Below are 9,314 nucleotides of genomic sequence, written 5' to 3' on the forward strand. Positions count from 1 at the left end.
TGTCATGCATAAAGGACTGAAAAACTGAAGGCGCATTAGAGAGCCCAAAAGGCATCACCAAGTACTCAAAATGACCTTCGGGCGTATTGAATGCGGTTTTCCATTCATCACCTTGCTTAATGCGCACAAGGTTGTACGCACCACGAAGGTCTATCTTGGTGAACCACTTGGCACCTTTAACCCGGGCAAACAAGTCAGACAACAGCGGCAAAGGATACTGAAATTTGACAGTGATCTTATTTAAAAGCCGATAGTCAATACAAGGCCTCAAATATCCGTCCTTTTTTGCCACAAAAAAGAATCCCGCACCAAGAGGGGAAGAAGACGGACGGATATGTCCTTTCTCCAGAGACTCCTTGATATATGAACGCATAGCGGTATGTTCAGGTACCGACAGATTAAACAGTCTTCCTTTAGGAAATTTACTGCCTGGAATCAAATCTATTGCACAGTCACATTCCCTATGAGGAGGCAATGCACTGGACCTGGACTCGCTAAAGACATCCTGATAATCAGACAAATACTCCGGAACTTCCGAAGGCGTAGAAGAAGCAATAGACACAGGCAGGGAATCCCCATGAATACCACGACAGCCCCAACTTGACACTGACATAGCTTTCCAGTCTAGGACAGGATTATGGGTCTGTAACCATGGCAGCCCCAAAACAACCAAATCATGCATTTTATGTAGAACAAGAAAACGTATCACCTCGCGGTGTTCAGGAGTCATGCACATGGTAACCTGTGTCCAATACTGCGGTTTATTTTCTGCCAATGGCGTAGCATCAATACCCCTAAGAGGGATAGGATTTTCTAATGGTTCAAGAATAAAACCACAGCGCTTAGCAAATGACAGATCCATAAGACTCAGGGCAGCACCTGAATCTACAAACGCCATGACAGGATAAGACGACAGTGAGCAAATCAAAGTTACAGACAGAATAAACTTAGGATGCAAATTACCAACGGTGACAGGACTAACAACCTTAGCTATACGTTTAGAGCATGCTGAGATAACATGTGTAGAATCACCACAGTAGTAGCACAAGCCATTCCGGCGTCTATGAATTTTCCTCTCATTTCTAGTCAGGATTCTATCACATTGCATTAAATCAGGTGTCTGTTCAGACAACACCATGAGGGAATTTGCGGTTTTTCTATCACATTGCATCGAATCAGGTGTCTGTTCAGACAACACCATGAGGGAATTTGCGGTTTTGCGCTCCCGCAACCGCCGGTCAATTTGAATAGCCAGGGCCATGGTATCATTCAGACCTGTGGGAATGGGAAAACCCACCATAACATTCTTAATGGCTTCAGAAAGGCCATTTCTAAAATTAGCGGCCAGTGCACACTCGTTCCAATGTGTCAGCACGGACCATTTCCGAAATTTTTGGCAATACACTTCAGCCTCGTCCTGGCCCTGAGACATAGCCAGCAATGCTTTTTCTGCCTGAATCTCAAGATTGGGTTCCTCATAAAGTAAACCGAGCGCCAGAAAAAACGCATCAATATCAGCCAATGCCGGATCTCCTGGCGCCAACGAAAAAGCCCAATCTTGAGGGTCGCCCCATAAGAATGAAATAACAATTTTTACTTGCTGAGCAGAGTCCCCAGACGAACAGGGTCTCAGGGACAAAAACAATTTACAATTATTCCTGAAATTCCTAAACTTAAATCGGTCTCCAGAAAATAGTTCAGGAATCGGTATCTTAGGTTCAGACCTAGGATTTCTGGTAACATAATCTTGTATGCCCTGCACACGAGCAGCAAGCTGGTCCACACTTGTAATCAAGGTTTGGACATTCATGTCTGCAGCAAGCTTAAGCCACTCTGAGGTAAAGGGGAAAAGAAAAAAAAAAATGAGAAAGGGAAAAAAAAAAACTCAAAATTTTCTTTCTTATAATCCCACTTCTGCAATGCATTAAACATTTAATACTGGCCTGGCATACTGTTATGACCCCAATGGCGAGGGTCTCAGAGGAACGTGTAAGTCTGCGAGATACAAAAATCCTATAAAAATCCACGCTGGAAATTCAAGAACCCCCGAACCGTCTAACGGCCCGGGGGGAGAACACCAGCTCCCTAGAGCTTCCAGCAAGGTCAGGATATAGTTTAGTACAAGCTGGACAAAAATGCAAACAAAAACAAATAGCAAAAAGCAAGAAAGCAGACTTAGCTGAATCTAGCAGGAACCAGGATCAGTAGACAAGAGCACAGCAGATTAGCTCTGAAAACAACGATGCCAGGCATTGAACTGAAAGTCCAGGGAGCTTATATAGCAACGCCCCTGAACTAACGGCCCAGGTGAGAAAATAAGAGAAGACAGACGCTCCCAGAGTCAAATCACTAATAACCACTAGAGGGAGCAAAAAGCAAATTCACAACAGGTATCGTTTCTCCTTATGGAGAGTGACATACCATCTCTGGCTTGTCAAGGTAAGGAGGCTTATTTGCTGTACAATGCTCCTCTGGGAATTTAAATATGCAAATTGCCTCTTCTGAGAAAAAGAGGACTTAAACTCTACAGCGCCACCTATTGGAAGTAGCGATCCTACAAGTCACAATCAACCCTTTAACGAGTCGTGCAATATGACTTAGGATAAAAGCCAAATCAGTATCTCAATTCGCAGACACGGTGTTTCGGGCTGTTGGCCCTCGTCAGTGCGAAGCATGAGAACTGATTTGGCTAGGTGAGAGGCTCTGGACATGGGGTCTAAGGGGTATCGTTTCTCCTTATGGAGAGTGACATACCATCTCTGGCTTGTCAAGGTAAGGAGGCTTATTTGCCGTACAATGCTCCTCTGGGAATTTAAATATGCAAATTGCCTCTTCTGAGAAAAAGAGGACTTAAACTCTACAGCGCCACCTATTGGAAGTAGCGATCCTACAAGTCACAATCAACCCTTTAACGAGTCGTGCAATATGACTTAGGATAAAAGCCAAATCAGTATCTCAATTCGCAGACACGGTGTTTCGGGCTGTTGGCCCTCGTCAGTGCGAAGCATGAGAACTGATTTGGCTAGGTGAGAGGCTCTGGACATGGGGTCTAAGGGGTATCGTTTCTCCTTATGGAGAGTGACATACCATCTCTGGCTTGTCAAGGTAAGGAGGCTTATTTGCCGTACAATGCTCCTCTGGGAATTTAAATATGCAAATTGCCTCTTCTGAGAAAAAGAGGACTTAAACTCTACAGTGCCACCTATTGGAAGTAGCGATCCTACAAGTCACAATCAACCCTTTAACGAGTCGTGCAATATGACTTAGGATAAAAGCCAAATCAGTATCTCAATTCGCAGACACGGTGTTTCGGGCTGTTGGCCCTCGTCAGTGCGAAGCATGAGAACTGATTTGGCTAGGTGAGAGGCTCTGGACAAGTCAGGCTATCACTTATTGCAATATAATTATGCAGATCTCTCATTCTCAGATCTATATCTGTCAGCTTTGCATTGCCAATACTGCTGACAGTCTCCCTTTAGTGTACAGTATCTGACTCTCAGCTGATATTATTAACTTCTGTGCCTGATGATCGATTGATTGCAATCCAGTCAGTAAATTGTTGCTCAAAGTTTTCAATCTAGTCAATTGTAGGAATGGTAAGATTGCCTCATGCATCACTTTATATCTCAATATAACTTTTTTTTGATAAGGGTAAGGGGACATTGCTGATACATTCTTAACCAAAATCATTAACTGTCTGTTAATTCTAGAGTCTCGCAACATTACTAATAGTTCTGGAACTGTTTGGCACTGTGAACCCTTTTATCCATTACAAAATCTCTTACGATGACCATTTACCTTAGATAGCGGTTGGGCAATTACTTGATGAGCCAGAATCTAAGGGTACTGTCACACAGTGCAATTACGATCGCTACGACGGTACGATTCGTGACGTTCTAGTGATATCGTTACGATATTGCAGTGTCTGACACGCAGCAGCGATCAGGGACCCTGCTGAGAATCGTACGTCGTAGCAGATCGTTTGAAACTTTCTTTCGTCGCTGGATCTCCCGCTGTCATCGCTGGATCGTTGTGTGTGACAGCGATCCAGCGATGCGTTCGCTGGTAACCAGGGTAAACATCGGGTTACTAAGCGCAGGGCCGCGCTTAGTAACCCGATGTTTACCATGGTTACCAGCGTAAAAGTAAAAAAAAACAAACCGAACATACTCACCATGTGATGTCCGTCAGGTCCCTTGCAGTCTGCTTCCCGCTCTGACTGTGAGCGCCGGCCGGAAAGTGAGAGCAGATCACAGCGGTGATCACCGCTGCGCTCTGCTCTCACTGTACGGCTGCACTCAGTCAGAGCAGGAAGCAGACTGCAAGGGACCTGATGGACATCACATGGTGAGTATGTTCGGTTTGTTTTTTTTTTACTTTTACGCTGGTAACCACGGTAAACATCGGGTTACTAAGCGCGGCCCTGCGCTTAGTAACCCGATGTTTACCCTGGTTACCAGCGAACCTCGGCATCGCTCCAGCGCCGTGATTGCAAAGTGTGACCGCAGTCTACGACGCTGGAGCGATACTCATACGACGCTGCGACGTCACGGATCGTGCCGTCGTAGCGACGAAAATTGCACGGTGTGACAGTACCTTTAAGCCCTGAGTCCCTTATACACATGCACACTTAGATCTGCATCGTTTCAAAAGAGAGAGAAAAGGAGTAAGGTGGTGCCAGGCACTTCTGGTAAATACTTTACCGGGGACTGTCAATTTTGGACATGGACCAAAATGAAGCAGTATTGTACACAGCCAACTAGTTCTCCTGCTTTGCACTAATAAGGAGCAAAACCCCAGAAACCCATGTCTGCAAATTAAGTTTTAAGTTTTTTGTCTTATTTTATATCAAATGGCAAGGCCCCCCAAAATTAGGAATTCCTGACTGATTTTAGACTTACCAAGGCTGTCCTGAGAGTCTGGACTTAAATGTCCCTATCTAACCCAAGTTTATGTTGGTACGTATGCTGGTTTCTGCTTATCTTCAAGGTCAAAAAACCTTCTCATTACATTGGGAAGATTCACTAGGCTTCTATACACATTAAATGGTCAACTTTTCTAACTGAAATTAGTCAGTTTGGCCAACTTTAATCTATTTTGTATGGGGCATTTAGAATTACAAACTTGGTCCTTTCAAATCCCATCAAGGACAACATCTACAACAGGGGTGGGCAATTAATTTTGCCATTGGGCCGCATGAGAAATTGGGATGGTTTTAGAGGGCCGGACTAATATAATTAACTCATTTTTACCCAATACTGTAGTATACATATGCTATCTTTTCATAAGCAAACAGTATGTTAAACAATGCAAAGATTTACAATACAAAGAAAATATGGAAGACATACTTACATCATTATTTAATGATGAGATGATGAACTGCAACGAGCTTGTTAACTGTAGAAAACTGTAGAAAACTTGCTGTTACAACAGTGTTGTAGATCAAGATATGTTAGTTTTTTAAAGAACTTTAACTTGGTAAAGAACAATAAATGAAACCTTTCAATAACATGAGAATCTTCAATGAGAGTAATCTAGCCTGTTTTGGGCCCGAACAAGTTCAGTGAAGTTAGGTCCAATATCTGAGGTGGATATGTGAAGAACAGCACACAAGTGATCATCACTGAGAGAGGATCTGTATCTGGATTTGATGAACTTCATCAGTAAGAATGTTTGTTCACATACGTAGGTAGATCCAAAGAGAACTAACATCCTCTGAGCATGCCTCCTTATGTGTGGAAAGTTTTCTTCTTTGAGTGAAGAATAAAACTCCAGCAGTGATACTGATTTAAAAAGCTCTGCCAGTAGATTGTCAGTCTGCAGATCAATGCGTTCTAACTGGATATCACTGGGTGCATTATCCAGACAGCATGTAAAAGGAGAAGAAATCATGTGCGTTTCACTCTCGACTGCTTTGAAGTCTTCAAATCTTCTGGAAAATTCATCATATAAAGCCGCAAACATGGATGAATACTTGTCGAGGTGATCAGCTGATGGTGTGACTTCTTTCAGTGTTGGCATGTGAGTGAGAATATTGATCTTCAATTGGCTAGAAAGAAACTTCAATTTTCTCATGAAAGCTGTCACCAAGGAGAACATTTCATGTGCAAAGAGGCCTTTGCCTTGCAGCTTGGTATTCAGCTCATTCATTAGTGTAGTCACATCAATGGCAAAGGCCAGATCTGCTATCCAGTGCTTATCTGAGAACTCTGGGATGTCTTTGCCTTTCATTTGACAAAATGTCTGAATCTCAGCTCTCAGGTCCCATACTCTTTTAAGCACCTTTCCAAGGCTGAGCCATCTCACAGCTGTGTGGTAGCCTATGTCACTATGTTCACTTTCTTGCTCCTCCAACAGTGAAACAAATTGTCTGTGATTCAGTGCTCTTGCCCTGATGAAATTAACTATATTGGTTACAACATCAACAACATGGCTGATTTTTAGCACCGACTTGCACAGCACTTCTTGATGTATAATGCAATGCAGAAATATCAATTTCTGTTCTGGGTTTATTTCATTCACTTTATCTTGCATCCGCTTCAAAAGTCCAACATTTTTCCCTGTCATATTTGGACATCCATCGGTTATAACACTTACTAATTTGTTCCATTTTAGGCCCAGTTTGTCCACGGATGCATTTACTTCGGTGAACAAATCACTCCCTTTCGTGGTACCTTTCAATGATCGCAAAGCTACCAGCTCTTCAGTCATCTCAAAGTTATTTGTTATTCCGCGTACAAAGATAAGTAACTGTGCGGTATCACGGACATCACAGCTCTCGTCCAGAGCCAGGGAAAAAAAAATAAAATGATCAACTTTGTTTTTAAGCTGAAACTCCAAATTCCCCGCAATGTCTTCTACCAGTCTTGTTACGGTTTGCCTGGAGAGGGGAACATTTGAAAACGCTTCTTTTTTCTTAGGACAAATTATTGCTACAGAGTCCACCAAACATTCTTTCACAAACTTCCCATCAGAGAATGGCTTACTGTTTCTTGCTGTTTTGTGGGATATTACAAAGCTTGTCCTGATGGCTGCATCCCTGGATGCGTGGAGCTTTGTAAAAAATCCTTTCTGCGTTTGCAGTTTTGATAGCAAATCTTCAGATGCCCGTGCCCGCTCTGCCTCTGTCAAGTTCTTGTATTTGTGTGCATGTTTTGTTTTGTAATGGCGATTTAAATTATAATCTTTAAACACAGCTATTTGCTCTCCACAAACTAAGCACACAGCTTTGCCTTTGGTTTCAGTAAATAAATATTTAGAAGTCCATTCCTTGTTAAAAACTCTGCATTCTCCATCAATCTTTCTTTTTTTAGCAGACATATTTAAGGACTAACAGCTTGGCTAATTCTTTTGATGGGAGTCACGATTCTCTGCAGAAGGAGAAAATGCAGATTTATATGTATAACAGTATGGCCCCATATACTGCAGCACCAACAGTATGGCCCCACTATATGGCTGCAGAAACAGTATGGCCCCACTATATGGCTGCAGAAACAGTATGGCGCCACTATATGGCTGCAGAAACAGTATGGCCCCACTATATGGCTGCAGAAACAGTATGGCCCCACTATATGGCTGCAGAAACAGTATGGCGCCACTATATGGCTGCAGAAAAAGTATGGCCCCACTATATGGCTTCAGAAACAGTATGGCCCCACTATATGGCTGCAGAAACAGTATGGCCCCACTATATGGCTGCAGAAACAGTATGGCGCCACTATATGGCTGCAGAAACAGTATGGCCCCACTATATGGCTGCAGAAACAGTATGGCGCCACTATATGGCTGCAGAAACAGTATGGCCCCACTATATGCCTGCAGAAACAGTATGGCCCCACTATATGGCTGCAGAAACAGTATGGCGCCACTATATGGCTGCAGAAACAGTATGGCCCCACTATATGGCTGCACAAACAGTATGGCCCCACTATATGGCTGCAGAAACATGGCCCCACTATATGGTTGCAGAAACAGTATGGCCCCACTATATGGCTGCAGAAACAGTATGGCCCCACTATATGGCTGCAGAAACAGTATGGCCCCAGTATATGGCTGCACAAACAGTATGGCCCCACTATATGGCTTCAGAAACAGTATGGCCCCACTATATGGCTGCAGAAACAGTATGGCCCCACTATATGGCTGCAGAAACAGTATGGCCCCACTATATGGCTGCAGAAACAGTATGGCGCCACTATATGGCTGCAGAAACAGTATGGCCCCACTATATGGCTGCAGAAACAGTATGGCCCCACTATATGGCTGCAGAAACAGTATGGCGCCACTATATGGCTGCAGAAACAGTATGGCCCCACTATATGGCTGCACAAACAGTATGGCCCCTGTTGTGAACTAGACTTTTTGGCTCCCTCTTGTGTTCACTAGCGGTATGGCCTTGGATTGTCTTTCCCCAGGTTGGTAGTCACCTGGTTCGTTAGACCCTGGGTGTTCCTATTTAAACTTCCTGGATTCTTAGTCCATTGCCTGGCATCAATGTAATCAGTCCTTGTCTGGTTGCTCCTGTCTACTGGTCCTGATTTTTGCAAGATAAGCTAAGTCCTGCTTTCTTACTTTGTTCATTTGTATTGTTTTGTTTTTTTGTCCAGCTTGTTCATAATGTGATTCCTGATTTTGCTGGAAGCTCTAAGGGGGCTGATATTCTCCCCCCACACCGTTAGTCGGTGCGGGGGTTCTTGGATATTCAGCGTGGATATTTTTGTAGGGTTTTTCGCTGACCGCATAAGTCCGCTTTCTATATTTCTGCTATTATATAGTGGGCCTCTCTTTGCTGAATCTTGTTCATACTTACGTTTGTCCTTTCTTCTTACCTCACCGTTATTATTTGTTGGGGGCGTGTCTTTACTTTGGGGTACCTTTTTCTTGAGGCAAGTGAGGTCTGATTTTCTCTGAAAGGGTTAGTTAGTTCTCCGGCTGGCGCGAGACGTCTAGAACCAACGTAGGTACGTTCCCCGGCTGCTATTAGTTGTGGGTTAGGATCAGGTATGCGGTCAGCTCAGTTACCACCTCCCTATGAGCTGGTTTTTTATGTTTGCAGACTTTGCTGAAAACCCTGAGATCCTCTTCCATTGGGATCATAACAGAATGCCAGGCCGAGTGAATAGTTAATGCATTGCAGAAGTGGGATTAAAAGAAAAGAAGTTCTGAGTTTTTTGTTTTTTTTTTCTTCCTCCCCTTTATCTCTGAGTGGCTTGAAGCTCTGCTGCAGACATGAATGTTCAGACTCTGATTACTAGTGTGGATCAGCTTGCTGCACGTGTGCAGGGCATTCAGGATTTTGTTATTAGCAGTCCTAT

The 9,314-nt window shown here is 43.6% G+C and overlaps 1 pseudogene; it reads right to left on the reverse strand.

The window, feature by feature from the left end:
- Positions 1 to 5,520: 5,520 nt before the first annotated feature.
- LOC143817764 (general transcription factor II-I repeat domain-containing protein 2B pseudogene) lies at positions 5,521 to 7,320 on the reverse strand (annotated as a pseudogene).
- Positions 7,321 to 9,314: the final 1,994 nt, after the last annotated feature.

The sequence above is a fragment of the Ranitomeya variabilis genome, chromosome 3, assembly GCF_051348905.1.
Source record: "Ranitomeya variabilis isolate aRanVar5 chromosome 3, aRanVar5.hap1, whole genome shotgun sequence".
NCBI lineage: Eukaryota > Metazoa > Chordata > Amphibia > Anura > Dendrobatidae > Ranitomeya > Ranitomeya variabilis.